Consider the following 17,337-nt stretch of genomic DNA (forward strand, 5'->3'; position numbering starts at 1 on the left):
CAAAACCACGGATGATCTCGCCCAGCGGCTTCACATAAATGTTGAACAGGAGAGGCGAGAGGACCGACCCTAGTGGCACTCCACAAACCAAGTGCCTTGAGGTCGACCTCTGCCCTCCAGCCAACACAGACTGCGACCGGTCGGAGAGATAGGAGGAGAACCACCGTAAAACAGTGCCTCCCACATATAGTTTACAGTTCAAGGTTTCACATGAAAACAAACTAAGCCAATCAGTTTGATTAACAGTAGATGCACCACATTACTTGATATTGCATACAGCCCTTTAATCAAGATCCCAAGCTCACTTATGAGTAACATTCCACAGCAACCACTATTTTGAGTGGGTTCAAATGTTATAGATATTCTGCCAGACATGAAAAAATATCCCATGGAAATCTCAGAAGACAGAATTTGGAGCAATGGCCTTATGCTACAGAACGACAGATTTTGAATGAATGTTAGAAAAAAATATTGCTGAAATAGTTCAGCAATGGAACTGTTTATTAGCAAGTTGATAAGTTTCCATTCACTGGATACCTTCAGATACAGACAACAAGGCATCTGTCATGGATGTTGTAACTGGAGCTCCTACACTATGTAGACAGATAGTAACATAGTCCTCATTTAGCAACTGCAGTTATGATAGTATGTTTGCAACCAGTCCTTGCATTTACAACCGTTGTGGGTCTGTAAAGCAAAGGAAACCTGAGGAAAGATCATAAAGACAGTTATGGTTTCACTTAACAATTAATGCTTAATGACAAAATTGCTGGTCTCAATTGTAGTCACTAAAGAAGGACACCTGTAATTCAAATTGGAAATATATACTACCCCAGGTTTGTACCACATAAGCATGGGACCTTGTTTACATGGTCAGTTATGACAATGGGGGAAGAAATTAAGATGGCAGCACATACATTTTCAATAATGTCACTCATTGTCTAGATACTCTGTGGCAAACACACCACAGAGATTCTCCTAAATTAAAGATCTGAAAAAAAATATCAGACATCAGACCACTGTTGCTGAAAGTTTGCAAAATCATTCTTCATAGGTATAAACTTACTCAGAGATTTGCTACTTTCCCATTTCTTTCCTGCCCAGTTTTCCTTAGGTTCCCCTTTTTACCTTTCTTAAATCAGTTTAACAAATACATCTTTCCTTGTTTTTTTAAACAGCTGATATAATGGTTATATAACAGAAGCCATGCTTTTGAGCTCTGCTCAAGGGTTGTGAAAACAGAACAATTCATTATTAACAGGAGCTCTCCAACATACGTTGGAGACCTGTACACACCTGTGTGTACCTGTACACACAACAGACCTAGTTAAAGGAAATGAGTAACAGTTTAGTCTATTTAGGAAAGACACACCCCCCCAAGATATCTTCCCCAGAAAAGGATTAAGCTGCTGCAGTCCACCTTGTGTTCCTGCTCCAGATATAAACCTTAAAATATGCAGGAGACCCAAACTACTGCAAACTGAAAGAGAACAAGAAAAGGGGAACCCGAAAAGGTTTTATTTGTGATTATGACAAAGGAAGCGATGAAAAGCTAGAAAAAGCTGCGCTGTCCGTATACGGAGTCAAGTTTTAGCGACCAAATTAACCTGCAAACCAGCCCCCTCGGAAGATCAAAGCTGAAGGACAGCCGCCTACAGGATGCACTAAAACAATATGACACCAAGTTGTCTATCCAGCCCTCTTTGGAAAATATTTCTTTAGGAGAGGCCACCCCCCCCCCATTGCGCATCGCGCAGGACAGCCCCACTCCCCTGGGTTTCCAACGCCTTCACCTTTCCCCACACATTTTATTTTTCCGCGAGTAACGTATGCAAAAGGCTGCCGCTGCTTAGAGAACTCAAGGGGGGCGGGCGTCTTTTCCAGGTGACAAGCCCCTTGTCATCACCCGTCACTTTCCCTTTTGTTCGAGAAATGAGATGAGGGGGGAGGGGGGGAAAGCAACCTACGACTCATCAAAGGTTTTGTTCAGTTTTGAGGAACCGGAGCCTCGTGCAACCTTTTTTCCAAGAGACCTTTTGCCCCACCCAGGCTTCGGTGGGCTAACTTGTATAAAGGAAGTGTGAACAATCGGATCTGGATTCGGATTCCTTCCTCTCGCGGACTCTAATACGGAGCCAAATTAGGAACCCCTGAATCCCGGGGACACACGCCCGAGTAACTCGCGGCCAGGGAGCTGCATTCGCCTCGGCCGATCTCAGTTTGGGGCAGATGAATTAGGTTGCCAAAGCGAAGCCCCGAACCAAGCGACCCCCGCCGGCCTGACGGGCTTCGCCAAAGCTCGGGTTTATTTAAAGGGCTGGAGGGGAGGGAGCAGGGCGGATTGATTTTTAATGGATTTCTTTCGGTCTCTCAAAACTCTACTAAACATCTCTTGTTTATCCGTGTATCCCTCCGCTTCGAACCTTGCGAAGGATATGTAACCGTATGGGCAATGTTCTTCCGCCTCCCAGAGAGGTGTCGGGACTGCAGAGGCGATGCTTGGCTGGTACCTCTCTTCGGCCCCTCGAGTTAAAACAGTACACTAAGGTAAGAATCTCTGTGGCGATGTATTCCTCCGCTCAAGCAAAAGAGGTCCTCTTCCAGTCTGGAGTGTTCCTCCGCCTTCTCGGAGCGCACAAGCAGGAGGCGTTTCTTATGGCCGTGCGAGGAAGCCAGGGGGCCTAGAGGAAAGACAAAAGGCTCTTGCGCACAGCAGGATTTCGCCCGCGCGGGTCTGCTGGAGGTGACAGGCTCTCCTCGTAGAAGACTCTCAACGTGCCGCGGCCCCGTTGTAGCGCTGCGGGGTCGTTCTGTGCGGCCTCGGGGACTTCTTCTCGCGGACGCGGCGGATGGATCTCTAGGTAGCGTTGCCCGAGATAATTCGCCCTTCGGTGCCGCCATCTTGGATTTTAATCCGCCATTTTTTCCCCCTTGGAATTATTTTTATTATTATTTTTTATGATTAATTTTTTTCCGCCTCTGGTTGGGAGTCTCCGCCTGGACGACAGAGGCTTTGGATTCGGGGGCCGCGGGGGGCGAGCAGAACGGCGGGGCCCTGTGGCAATCGGGAGGTGAGTGGTTCGCGTGGACGAAAGGAGGGGGGAGCTGCAACTGGCACACGGGCAAGGGCCCCACTCCTTCCGGGGAGGGGGCGGGAGGGAGAAGCGAGGCCCGCTGGGTTGGGCCTGTCCGGGCCTAGCCCGGAGGCACAGGCGTTATTTGGGGGGGGGGGGCTGCTTCTCGTAGCTGAGGAAAAAGGGAGTCCCCTCGCAGAGAAAATGTGGGGAGAACCTTTATTTCCCGTGGGGCTCGGCCTAAGAGAGGTCTCTGTTGGTTCTCCCCGGAGAGAAGGACAATGCGATAGGGAGTGGGGCTGACAGGAGGACCGACCGAGGTGAGAGGGCGTCGAGGGAGGTGGGGGGGGGGGAAAGAGCCAGGCGATGCTCGGCAGAACTCCGAGGGAAGGAACCGGGCCTTCCTCGCAGAGCCGGGGGGGGCGGGGGGAAGCGCCTGTCAGGCTGGAAGAGACAGAGGTAGCCCAGCGGTATCAGGAGAGGCCTTGTCAAGTTGGCGACCCCGACTCGGCGCACCCCCTTGTGGGCTTCCATATGAGGGCGGCTGCTTTGGGTCGCGTCTCCAAGGAGCTGGAAGGACTTGGGGCTGAGCTGAGCTCCCTCGGGGTTAGGCCTCGGGGGGGGGGCTTATTAGTTTCAGCGCTTCCTCTTGAGGGCAGGGATCTTCTGATAGGCTCTTCTCGGAAGAGCGGAGCCTGGGAGCCTGCCGTTGGTAGGAAAAGGGCCGGAGCAAGGTAGCTGGTCCTGGGCCACTCGCGACCGAAGCTCCCGCACACCCGCTTGGGATTTAATAGCTATGACAGCTGACATTCCTGCGCTCCTGTGGCATTTCAGAGAGACAGGCCGGGGCGAGATTTCTCCGGGAGGTTCGTAAGCCCGATTCTTGTTCTGAGGGGGTCGTTATTTCTCTCAACGTTTAAAGGGAGGTTTGGGTTGTCGTGCTCGAGGCAGAAACAAACATGACTGGACCGGGTAGGGGTTGACTGTTGGAGGAGCTCGCCGCCCTCGGCCGCCGAGAAAAGCCAGAGGCGGCCTGTAGGGGGCACTGGAGATTTAGAAAAGAGTCTCTAAAGTAGCAGGGACTTCGAATCCACCGTCCCAATCAAGCAGTGAGAGAAGTAGTTCACGCTATTCCTTGTCAATAAAGGTAGTCCTCGATTTACAACAGTAGTTCATTTAGTGACCGTTCGAAGTGACAACTGCGCTGAAAAAAGTGACTTATGACAATTTTTCACACCTATGACCGTTGCAGCATCCCTGTGGTCAGGTGATTTACATTCAGATGCTTGACAACTGGTTCATATTTGTGAGGGTTGCAGTGTCCCAGGGTCATGTGATAATCCTTTGCGACTTTCTGACCAGCCAAGTCAATGGGGAAGCCAGATTCACTTAACAGCCGTGTTACTAATTTAACAACTGCAGTGGTTCACTTAACAAATGTTGCAAGAAAAGTCGTAAAATGGAGCAAAACAAATTTCTCACTTAGCAACCTAAATTCTGGGCTCAATTGTAGTCGTAAGAGGAGAACTACCTGTACTGGAGTGCATTTGAAGGGAGTATTCCCAGTGTTGTTGAATGAAACTCTCAATAGCCGGGAAGATAATTCTTAGGGAAAGAAAAATGCAACAGTCTCTTTTGATTATTGTGAATCTGAATCCTATAATTTTGGTTCTTAACATTTTTTCCTAAAAATGTTGGTTTCAAAGAATATGACTGTACTTGCTAACACAATTAGATGTTAACATCAGCAAGGTAGCAGCATCTTTACTGAGAAGAAAATGTCTTTGTTGTCTAGCAGTTTGATTAAAGTTGATAATTTACTGTGCTATAGTGTGAAATAGAAATAGATACAGAGATACATTATTGTATCACAAAGTGGTTTGGAAAATAGTTATTTTTAGACAATATTTTAGGACACTTGGCATTACTCAAAAGCTTGCTGGTATACTTAAGAGGAGAAGGCATATAATATTGAATAAGTTTTCTTAAAGACTTGTTGCCCAAATATTGCTGATACTGCCCTGCAGGGTATAGCTACAGGCTGAACTGTATTATAATTGAGGGTGTGCTTTCAGTCAATGTAGGATACAAATATCACACTAGTAGATCTAATCCAGTATTCTCTATTCTGGATCTTATACATGAGAAACACTGGAAGATGCAGTCCTAAAACATCTGAAAGGCACCAGTTATGGAAGATAAGCTTAATCTGTGCTTTGCAGCAGGAGAGAGAGAGAGAGATGATCCTTGGATTATTTTTCAATATACAGAAATTTCATGACCAATTAGTACAGTATGAAAAACGTACCCCAACTATAAAAAGTTTGAAAATCATTGCTATAAATTGAGCTATATTTCATTCTTACAAAATAAGGGCTAAGGTAGCCTGTGAAGTCATAAAGTTGTGTGATGACTGGATTGTCAGGTTGTCAGTGCAGATTTAGCATGGTAAAATGCTTCACCATTTTCACATTAGGTAAGATTTGACTAAAATGCTTGTTCTTCAGCTAATGTTTTCTTTATATGAATAGTTGAGTGTCAGACTATTAAAAATATATTAATCCCACCTGTTGTCTAAAGTGATTTGTCCAGATATACTGTAGTTTTAAATTTCTTTGTGCCAAATAAGTCAAAAGGTTCTAAAAAAGTAAAATTAGCCTTTTATTGTGGATATATAATCTTTGGAGCTGTGTAGAATTTGAAAAGTTTAGTTGAAGACATCTCACAAAATTTTAATGTTATTTGGATAGCTTCTATTTATTTACAAATATATCAGCTTCATGAGTGGTAGCATAATCATGAAATTTAAAATATCTGCAATTTTTAAGATGTCCATGCCAACTTAACTTTTTCTTTTTGAATCTTTGTTCCAAATGCATACTTTTTGTTCATATTAAATTAGGTTGTTTAATGGGATGTTGGTTTTTTTGTATTTAAATAAAGTATCTTATAAAAACAATGCTAGCCATAAAAAAACAATCTGTGTGCAATATTAATATTCAACTTGGTTGTAAAATTTTGTGTAAGCTATAAATTCGCTACATGATTCTTATTCAAGCTAGATAGTAAACAAAGAAATGGGGGAGTCACTGATATTGTGTGTGTGCATTAGTAACAGTTTTACTAAACAAAGAAAAATTATACCGGTACCTATTTTTTCTACCTATTTTTTTCTTCTTTCTCCTTTGTCAAATAGTACAAACCAAATTGTTATTATTGATTTTATATATAGATAGATAGCATTATACTTGAGTTTCACAATGTATTATATGTATTTTTCTTTGTTTTAATTTCTCAGTACTGTACATGGCTATACTTTCCACTATTCCATTTTTTAAATGTTTCTTTTATTTCATAGCCTATGAAAATTATATTAAATGTATTAATGTTGTTAGGCAGATATATTTTGCATTTTAGGTAGATCTTAAGATAGTTTATTCTTTTTTGAGAATGTGACCTACTTTTGAATTTCAGCCATTAAGAAAGGCATTTGTTGGAAAGGTTCTTTTTTATGTATCTAACTTGTAAATACAGTAAGAATTTTGAGATTTGGAGTGGGTTTTTGTTATTTGTTTTGTTTTGTTTGTAATCTGCAATTATTTAAAATTATTTCATATATATTAACAGGGTATCATGAAATTATGATAGTGTACAATGGGGCACTATCTTTACCAGGAGTGGTATTAATGTTAGAGAATGAGTAAGCTTTTAGATTCTCTATAATGCTTAATTAATCAACATTAAACAAATGGTTCTGGCAATTATGTTAACACTGCATGATATGCTGACAGAACTCTGCTGTACTTTAAGTTTAGCAAATTAGACAAGTCCAATCTATTGTCTGTCTTCATATTTCCTAAGGCTTTCATTGTTACATTGTTAGTTAATTCCATTGTGATTCAAAGGCTTGTGAGTTTACAAGTCCTCTCTTTTCTGCCAACTTCTTTATGGATCCGATACATTCTTTAGAGAAACCATAGGTGCAGAAGATGTGGTAATAATGACTATTGTATCAAACTTTTTCTATTATCAGTTTGGTATTCCTTGTGAATATGCTGGCACAATATACTAATGGTAATTTATTGTTCATAAGCTTGTTAGAATGATGTTACAAAGACCAGGATTTCCATTGCTGAGCTATGTGATTCTAAAGCTTGACTTTACATGACTTCACTTAGCAATAGTAATTCCAGCAGTCCCAGTTGCTGTCATTAACCATATCACACCTAGTCATTAGGCTAGGACCCATTCCAATCCAAACATTTCTGCCTTGGTCCCTCCAGTCCAGAGCCTTGAGAAGGTAAAGAATTGCCTTTCCTTACCTGCCTATCTCCCCTCCCCCCATTTCTACATTTGGGACACCCTGCACTCTGTCCTGCAGCTCTGTGCTTCACTGGCATTGCCTTTTGCCATCTTCCTGCTCCACTGTCGATGGGATGTGCCCAACCTGGCATTTTGCAAGGCAGTGGCTGGCTGTGCCAGGCCTTCTTCCTGAGGCGATGTGCTCTCTTGTCCAATTCAAAGCCTCACCTGAAGCCATGTGTAATTTGGACAAAGTTGTATGCAACTTTGGGAATATAGTTTTTAATACAATGAATAGTGGCTCAAAGTGTTCAGTAAAGACATAATACAGTACGCTGTTTGAGGTAATATCTGTTTAACCAGAGTACCTTTTTTTATTAATAGGCCTTGGATGAAGGTCAGATCACATACCAATATTGCAAGATTATGCATAGTTCTAAAGGATTATCTTAATACTGTATATGTTATAGAAAACATCTTAATTTTACTGATCTAGATTTTTGTTTCTTCGAGTTAAATCAATCTTTTGTTTGCTAAAATGTTACAGTAAGCAAAGTAAGTAATTGAATATTGTAAGCTCTGGATGGAGAGGAACAGACTTGCCTCAGTCTTGACCAAGACTAAGTGGTTGTGGTTTTTTGATTCCCACCTACCCCCATCAGGGATGTTTTAACCATTGGATGGATTAGGTTGTACCTCACTATTTGAGACTGGTATGGACTTGGTGATCCTCCTGGATTTGCAGCTACTGCTCAATAGTAAGTAGCTGCCTGACCAAGATGGTTTTTTGTAAAGCTAACTTGTAGTCATGGTTTCCATTTCTGGGTGATAATATATTGTTTAAAGTTTATAACAAAATTTAAATTTATATGGGGCAGAAATATTATTCAAATTTTTAAAAAACTATGAGCCAATTGGATATAGCAGATGAAGATGCTGCACTAGAAGCTAGGAAACCATCTATTTATATACTCTTGTGTCTGTTTGTAACCTTCTTTTGGTGAAATTATTGAATCAAGTAACTCAAATGACCTAATGTACAGAATGCTAGGACCCGTGGCTCCCATAGAAATGAAATTTGGGGAAGTTGTGACCACTTCAGTGCCACTGCACCTTCCAAGCATACTTTCTGTAGGTTGAGTAGTGTAAGGAAAAATGGTAAGGCCATATCCCTACTTTTCTTTCTTACATTCCTCTGCCCCCTGCATTTAATTAGCTGGCAGCAAGGCCCAACAGGCAAGCAGCAATTGGCTGGTTTAGAACTGAAGCTGAAATTTGAAAACTCTTAAGAGTGGTGGACAACAAAGGAAGGACAAAGGAGTAACTCAGATGCTTGCTGGTGAGGTAAGGTTTGGGGGATGCAAGTGGTTGATATGGGATCTCCCTGAGTCCCATAGGATTGAAATCTGATAAAATCATAGCCACTTCACAATTCAGTCTACTATGGTCATGTGATCTTCATTTCCAACATTTCTTGCCAGCTTCCTACAAGGAAAGTCAGTTGGGAAGCTGGCAGGAAAAGCATATTAGAAGCGCACAAAGCATTATCTGTGGAAATATATTCCAGTGAAATAAATGAGATTCTGATGTTAATATGAGCATATATAGTGGTATGAATGTTTACAAGTGTTGTTATAGCTGATATTGAGCTTTGATGCATACTTGTAACCTGTCCCACATGTAGCCTATATCAACATAACCAAGCTTTCTTTCCCTCTCATCCCAACCCAGTTTAAATCCTATATCTATAATATAACTCTTTATATCTGGAGAAGTGAGCTGCATTTATATTAAATACAAATTAAATAAATAAAATCATATGCCTTTTAATAAATATGTTAGTCAGAAAAGGTGCTCCCAGACTTCTGATTTTTGCTACCATAGACCAATATGGGTTTTCCCCCAAAAATATCTTAATAGCAATGGTCAGTGCAACACACATGTTTAATACAATTCTTTTTTTAATTTATATTTCATACTTTTATTACACTTATTTTGTATAAACCTTTCCTCTATTATTTTCTTTAATTCCAAATCTGAATGAGTCACACAAGCTGAACCGCTTGTCCTTATATTCCCCCATTTGTTTTTATTAAGGTTTCAATACATATATCCACCAGTAACATAACACTTGTAATACTATAATAAATAAAAGCTGACAATAACATGAATATATTTTATTCATATAAAATAGAACCAATTCTTCTCCTGTGCGCTGCTTGGAGAGTCCAAGCGTGAGTTCAATTCTGTCTGATTGGCCAGAGACTGAGTTGTAATTTCTTTGGCCACACCTCTTCCACCCAGCCGAGCTCCAGTTTTTCAACTCAGTCGGCCTAGAGCAGGGGTCCTCAAACTACAGCCTGCGGCCAGATATGGCCCACTGAAGGCATTAATCTGGCCTGTGCGGGACCACGAGACTGCCCTGCCCACATCGCCCCACCTACCTACTGGCCCCCACCCCCCTTCTGGAGGTCAAAGAGGCCAAAAATGGATCCATTTTTGGGCAGCAGCTGGCCCCCACCCCCCTTCTGGAGGTCGAAGAGGCCAAAAATGGATCCATTTTGGGGCAGCAGAACAGTACTCCCCGGCCTCCAGAGAGAGAAAGAGGGGGAGGGAGGGAGAGAGAGAGAAACACACACACACACACACACACACACACACACACACACACACACACAAAAGCCCCTCAAACATACCCAAGGCAGCCATATCCCTTCACTAACCTACTTTCCACCCCCAGGAGCATAACAAATTAAAGTGTAATTTGTGTGTATTGTTTAATGGACTGCTAAATTGGCCACCCCCACCCAGTCACATGACCATCTAGCCACGTCCGCCACCCAGTCCGGCCCCCCCCAACAGTGTGAGGGACCTTGAACTGGCCCCTTGTTTAAAACGTTTGAGGACCCCTGGCCTAGAGAGACACGTAACCAGTTTTCCCTTGCAATTGGAATACCAAAATAAATAAATAAATAAAAAACACGAGTTTGTGCAGATCAAAGGTTTGGCGAAGTGCCGCTGAAGCGCCGCAGTGAGCACAGCTTGTTATTCCACATCGAGATCGAACATTAGACCGAGGACATTTCTGCTTTGCCGAAGGGGGCGACAGCCAGCGGCTGGTCACTTTCTTCAGCAGGCTGCCCAGAACACAAGGGCTCAGTGCCTTTCGAAAAGATGTTGGAAAGACCGAGGCTCGGTCAGAACGTGAGTGAGGGTGGCCGGATTTTATGTTTAGAAACCGTATTGCCAGTTTTGCGCTAATTAAGGGATTGAGGTGCTTGTGGCCATGTTGTTGGTCTCACGCCATTTCTGCCTCTGCAGCTCTTGATATTGGCACTTTGAAACTGTGTTGTCAGTTTCGCGCCATTTTGCCTCTGCTACTGCTGCTGTATCAATTGCACTTGCAAACAGTGTTGTCAGTTTGGCGCTAAAATCCCAGCTGGGCCTGTACAGAAGAGATCTGCTAGTGCCTCAGCCAGCTTACCACCTTGTATTGAGGAATTTGCCCAGGTCAATATTTAAAAAGGGGGTACTTCCCAGGATTGGGATTGCCGAGATTTAGACCTTAGGGCAGCTACTAGATAACAGGGACCAGCAATCCAAAATGGCGGACTGCAGTATTTCTCACAGCAGCAATTCAGCTGACTCTTCCCCCAGACAGAGATCACAGGCTTCTGTTTCCAAGAGGGCAAGGTCAGTATCTAAAGGGCCATCTACCAGATCTAAGCTAAAACTTTGAGATCAGTATCATCAGCATCTGAGAAAGATGCCATAAAGAGGCAAAAGGCCTTGGAAAAACAATTTGCAAAGGCACAGAAAAAGGCAGAGGCAGCTAGGGCTCCAGAAATTCCAGTGAGCAGAATGGCTTGCAATTCCATGGAAAAGGAATTATACTCTCAGACCCTGCAGGAGGAACAGCTAAATTGGTCCCCTAATGTTATCATGGGGCCACAGGGCTTTCAAACAAGACCTTATGGGGAGGATTATGTTCCTCTAGCCCACGGGGCTACTTCAGAATTGGAGCCTATCTCAATACTCAGAATTTCTGTTCCATCTGCCACATTTATTCCTACAGTGGCTGGGCTCTGCCCTGAGGAGAATCTGGCTCTTTGTCTCAAGAACTATACAACATCATCACGCAAACCAATTCACAGGGCATAGATACAGCTTTCCAACAAAGGGGTCTCACTGGTCCATTGCCATTGAGATTGTCCCATCTAGCAGCTCTGCAATCTCAGTTGCAACCCGATATTGACTATATTCAGGAACCTCATTTCCCACTTCCTTCCCAGCACAGCGATGTTTCGTTTGTGGGCGAATACGAAGTAGGTGACTAAGAGTTATCAGAGGACGAGGGTATCACCCCTGACAAGCCCGCATATACCGGGCTATTCCATCCCAATTTGTTTAAGGCCTTATTGTTCAAAGCCAAAACTACGGCCAATATGGGGGTAGCAGGTGGACTAACAGATGACCCCTCAGAGTCTCAGGACCCCAGTACCGGCCTATACATGAAACCAGTTACAGTGCAGGAGCTGATTCCTTCACCTAAGTTTTTTGTAGATGTCATCCAGAGACTGTGGAACCAGCCTGGGTCAATCCCAGTGTCGAGCCTGCATTCTGCTCTGCTCGCCATAAACACAGACCAGCGAAGCCGAGACCCAGCCCCTAGTGGGATGGACAGGAGGATGTATACCGCAGAGCAGGATCTAGAGGAACTCCTAAAGATCCCAACTGTGGATGCTCCCCTGGCCACTCTAGTAACAGCGGCCATCCTTCCTTCTGACTCTGCAGAGGGACTAAAGGCCGAGGACAGGAAAGCAGAGCTTTTGGCCTGTAAGACGCATCAGGCAGCCGCTTGGGCAATTGGATTAGCCATGGCTACATCCTTTTTTACTAGGACATCGCTAATATGGCTGTGTCAAATGCAGGCCAGAGCATACCCGGAAGACACCAGGCTGCATCAGGATATTAGTAAATTGATGGCAGCAGCCGAGTGTTCTGTCCCCGTCTCCACACACACACAAACACAGCCAGCCGAGGGTTAAGAAAGCACTTGGCACACAGGTCATTATCTCAAACTTGGCAACAATATAAGCACCGTCTGCCAAGAGCTTTACTTCAACAGATAACATAAAATTACATACGCAGTGTAAATAGTCCAGCAAAACAATATCCCTTCGGCAGCTTCAGGCGTTGTTCAAGTGACTAGCCAGAGTTAGTTTTTGTTCGTCACAGAGTTTTACCAGCCACCACCCTCTCTTATATAGTCTCTGGGGTGTGGTCCGGTGATTCAGTTATAATCCCTAGCACGCCTCCTTAACTGCTGCAACCGTTTATCACACCTTCATTGGCGTGCATCCAGGAACGACGGCTCTCCTTCCTCGCTCTCATCAGAGACACCTGGCTCCTGGCTAATCTCCCTTTCCTCGGCTGGCACCTGAGACAGTGCCAGAGGGGAGGGGCCTGGAGAGGGAGGCCTGGCTGACTCCTCTCCCTCATGTTCAGAGCCTTCTTCCTCCGATGAGATAGGCTCAGAGGGCGGGGCCACAACACCGAGTACTCAGCGGACGCAACCCTCAATGCAGCTGAATTTGCCTCAAGGGCACTGGCATCCAATATCACCTCTAGATGCCTTTTATGACTTCGCCAGTGGCAAGCCAATATGAAATCTAAATGGTGACTGGCGTCTGCTCCATTCAAGGGAGGCAACCTTTTTGGGGAAGTAATAGATCCGATCCTAGTCAAAGGGAAGAACAAAAGAAAGACTCTCCCCTACATTTACAGGAGGATGGAGAGACGACTTACCCCTTTCTATAAAAGGCAGCCCTTTCAGGGTCCGGAGGCAGGGTTTAACGCCCGACCTACCAGAGACCATATCCCCAAGGTATGGATTGCTCACAAGATAGATCATCCTTTCGAGACAGGGCTAGACAGTCACAATTCATCCGACCCTTTCAGGGAGCCAGTAGCCGCCCTTACCGTCAAACAAAGTGACTCCCAGTCAGGGATCCCCATTGACGATCAGTTAAAGATGTTCAGTAGCCAATGGCAGGATACCACTACAGATGCTTGGGCATTACAGACAGTGAGGCTCGGGCTCACTCTAGAATTTTGCTCCAACCCACCAAAAAAATTCATTCGATGCCCTGTTCCCAGGGATGCCACCAAGAGAGTTTTGATGGAAGCCGAGATCCAGCTTCTGCTGGACATCAAGGCTATCGAGCTGGTACCGGTAGAGCAGAAGGGTCTCAGCTTTTATTCGAACCTCTTTCTGGTTCCCAAGAGCTCGGGTGGGGGGGGGGCAGAGAGCCATACTAAATTTGAAGGAACTCAATGTACACATAAAGGACAAACAGTTCAAAATGCAATCCCTGCATACCATTCTGGGTTGCATCAGACAGGGAGATCTTTTAACATCAATAGATCTCAAAGAGGCATACCTCCATGTACCCATCAGACCATCCCACAGAAGGTTCCCCAGATTCTCCTATGCAGGACACCATTGGCAATACCGGGTGCTTCCCTTTGGCCTGTTTTCGGCCCAAAGAACCTTCACCAAACTGCTAGATGTGATGGCGGCTCATCTTCGGGTGAGACCCATTAGACTGCAATGTTATCTGGATGACATTTTGATTCAGTCGTCATCCACACTTCAGGCGGAACAGGACCTTCAGATTACGGTCCAAGCCCTCCAGAATCATGGTTTCTCCGTGAACTGGGAGAAAAGTCAAGAGGATACCCTCCACCAGTCTGATACATTTAGGAGCAGTGATCAATACCAACACCTGTCAGGTTTTCCTTTCTCAGGAATGCCGATCCAGCATAAAAGCCATGGTCGATCAGGTCAGATCTCTCAGACTAGTACCATGGATTGATTCTTTCACAATAATTAGGAAAGAAGATCTCATGCTTGGCGATCGTCCCTTGGGCGCGATTGCATGCATGGGCCCTACAATGACTCCTGCTTCTATGTCAAAGGTCAGGGCTCAGCAATTCCAACGCACAAATCTGGGTTCCTCGAAGAGTGCTTCAATCCTTGGACTGGTGGACATCAGCAGCCATGGAGAAAGGCTGCCCATTCTAGGAACTCAACCGAATAGTCATAACATCGGACGCCAGCCTTTTCGGCTGGGGTGCTCACCTGCAATCCCGAGTGACTCAGGGTTGGTGGTCACCGGAGGAACTGCAAAACAATGCCTATTGGCTGGAACCAAGAGCAGCCCATCTGGTGCTACGCCAATTTCAAGAGACATTGTAAGGTCACCACGTGTTGTTGTTGACTGACAACGTGACAGCAAAAGCACATGTGAACTGACAAGAAGGCACACACTCCAAGGTCCTGATGCGCAAAGCAGGGGAATTAGGTCTTTGGGCGGAGAGACACCTACTTTCATTATGAGCATAGTACATCTCCGGAATCTCCAACATTCAGGCGGACTGGTTGAACAGAACAACCATCGACCAGTCCAAATGGTGCCTGCACCCAGACTTATTTCGCCAGCTATCAGAAAAATTTGGTCATCCAGCTGTGGACTTATTTGCCAGCCCAACGAACACTCAACTCCTGAGGTTCTTTACCAGGTTCCAGACTCATGGGGCCAAGGGGACCAATGCCCTCCACTGCCTTATGGCCTCTAGAACTGTTATATGCCTTCCCTCGGACCCCTCTCATTCCGAGGGTCGTCAGGAAGATATTGGAGGAGGAGGTGGAAGTGATGCTAGTGGCTCCTCACTAGCCAAGGCACCCGTGGTTTGCGGACTTGGTGAATCTGTCCAATTTTCACCCTCCACACAAGATCTCTCTCAGCCAGGAGACTGTGAATCACCCAGAACCTCAGTGGCTCCATTTGGCCATTTGGCACTTGAAAGGGAGATTCTGAAGATAGGACATTTTTCTGGCAAAGTAATTTCGACTATTCAAGCTTCTTGATGCCCCTCAACCAACAGAATATAGGAAGCTACGTGGACATCCTTTTGCCGCTGGTGCACCAAGGTGAAACTGTTTCCCATATTGGCATCAGTCCCAAGGGTTCTAGACTTCCTTCAGGAGGGATTGGATAAGGGACTGTCCACTAACACCCTCCTCAGGCAGGTGGCCGCCTTGGCCACAATCCAGAAAGGCGAGGGCACGTGCCCACTCTTTCAGCACCCCAGGTGTGTAGTTTTCTGAAAGGGGTATCCAATTTACAACCCCCAACAGTTCATAGATACCCAACTTGGGATCTGTCACTAGTGCTGTAGGCACTCACGTCTCCTCTTTTCGAGCCCTTAGGGGCCGCCAGTCTCAAACTTTTGACTTTCAAGGTTGCCTTTCTTATTGCAATCACAGCGGCCCTGTCGGTACGACAAGATTTGTGCATTTTTCATTCTAATAGGGTCGTGTTATGCTTAGATCCAACATTCGTGCCTAAGATTAACTCTTGGCTTCATAGGGCCCAAAGGTCATATTACTGGATTTTTGTCCAAATCCCAGAAATCCTCGGGAACAGCGATGGCACAAACTGGACGTGCGTAGAGTACTTCGTAAGTACATCAACAGAGCTGCTTCCTTCAGAAGGACGGAATTGCTGTTCATTTCAGCCCAGATCTATGGGCAAAAAGGTGTCTCTATCCACCATTGGACACTGGTTAAAGGCGTGCATAGCATTGGCCTACGAACATTAGGCAAGGCCTGTTCCAGGCCGTATTATGGCTCACTCAACCAGGAGTGCAGCCACTACGGCTGCTTGTGCTACACAAGCTTCCATTCAGGAGATTTGCAGGGCAGCCACTTGGGCTTCCCCTTCACCATTTATCAGGAATTACAAAGGCTTACAATGCGTTAAACAATAGCCTTCATACTTTTGTATATTTATACAAAGTCAACTTATTGCCCCCACAAACTGGGTCGTCAGCTTGGGTATATCCCACACTTGGACTCTCCAAGCAGCGCACAGGAGAAGGAACGGTAGGACCGGAAGTTGGCAAATGGGCCGTTTTCGGCCTCCGGGGAGTGGGGAAGGCCGTTTTTGCCCTCCCCAGACTCCTAGAAAGGCTCTGGAGTCGGGGGAGAGCAAAAAATGGGCCTACTGTACCATCATGTGCCAGGAGCAGGGGGAGCAGGGGGGTCGTGCGCACATGCACGGGAGCAGGGCGCATAGAATTATGGGTGTGGGCACGCACGCAACCACCCCCCCCCGGCATGTGATGGAAAAATGGTTAGCCATTACTGGCCTATAAATCAGCCTGCCTCCCAGTCTTCGTAACTAAGGGGAAAGAAGTGGAAAGAAGATACTAGAAAGACTAGGCGGTGGGCTGGATTTAGTTTTGGTTTTCTTTAATTTCTTTAGTTTGCCTTTTCTATATATTGTAAGAAATTTCCAAAGTATTTAAAGTCTTTCATATAAATTACTAGAATAATGTTTGTGTTGAACACATTATGGCTAAGAGTTAATATAGTAAATTTATAGCAGGGCAGATGCTCACTAGAGAGATTTATAAATTATTCTATTAAATTGTACTATATTTGTTTTTATTCTTTGTACAGAAGAACATAGTATTTCCAGAGGTCTTTCCTCATTCCCAACTGAATTCCATGTTTTAAAAGGTGACATTTTTAAAGGATTTTATAGCCTTTATTGCATCTTACACATTTTTATATTGGAACTATATTGTTTTGTGTAGTGGAGAAACAATGACATAGTTTGGTCACAGTGCTGAACATTTAACATGAAAGATACGATTTTATGTCTCTTTTCCCAGAAGACCTGGACCTATATATCCTAGCTTCACCTCCTGCCTTGGTATGTGTCTTACAAGTTCTTGTTATGTTACCTATCTTCTAAGGAATGTATGATAGATACCTTTCTTCTTGTCCATGGTACTATATCTAAGAAGGTAGGAATCTTATATGCCATATTACATCCTGGCAATTTAAAAGGGAAAAAAATAAAACATGTTTTGTATTCTCACTTCCTCT

At 44.7% G+C, this 17,337-nt stretch overlaps 1 protein-coding gene across 4 annotated transcripts in view; it reads left to right on the forward strand.

Annotated features, from left to right (window-relative positions):
• The first annotated feature begins 2,426 nt into the window (after positions 1-2,426).
• KMT5B (lysine methyltransferase 5B) overlaps positions 2,427-17,337 on the forward strand; it is a 36,927-nt gene continuing 22,016 nt past the window's right edge. Inside the window, exon 1 of one of the 4 annotated variants that reach the window (XM_070932456.1) lies at positions 2,427-2,547. The gene's annotated coding sequence lies outside the window, so the exon portion shown is untranslated. The other 3 variants (XM_070932438.1, XM_070932447.1, XM_070932472.1) reach the window with 3 other exon arrangements.

The sequence above is a fragment of the Pituophis catenifer genome, unplaced genomic scaffold (genome assembly GCF_029215685.1).
Source record: "Pituophis catenifer annectens isolate HBS135680 unplaced genomic scaffold, rPitCat1.0.hap2 SCAF_1, whole genome shotgun sequence".
In the NCBI taxonomy this organism is placed as follows: Eukaryota; Metazoa; Chordata; class Lepidosauria; order Squamata; family Colubridae; genus Pituophis; species Pituophis catenifer.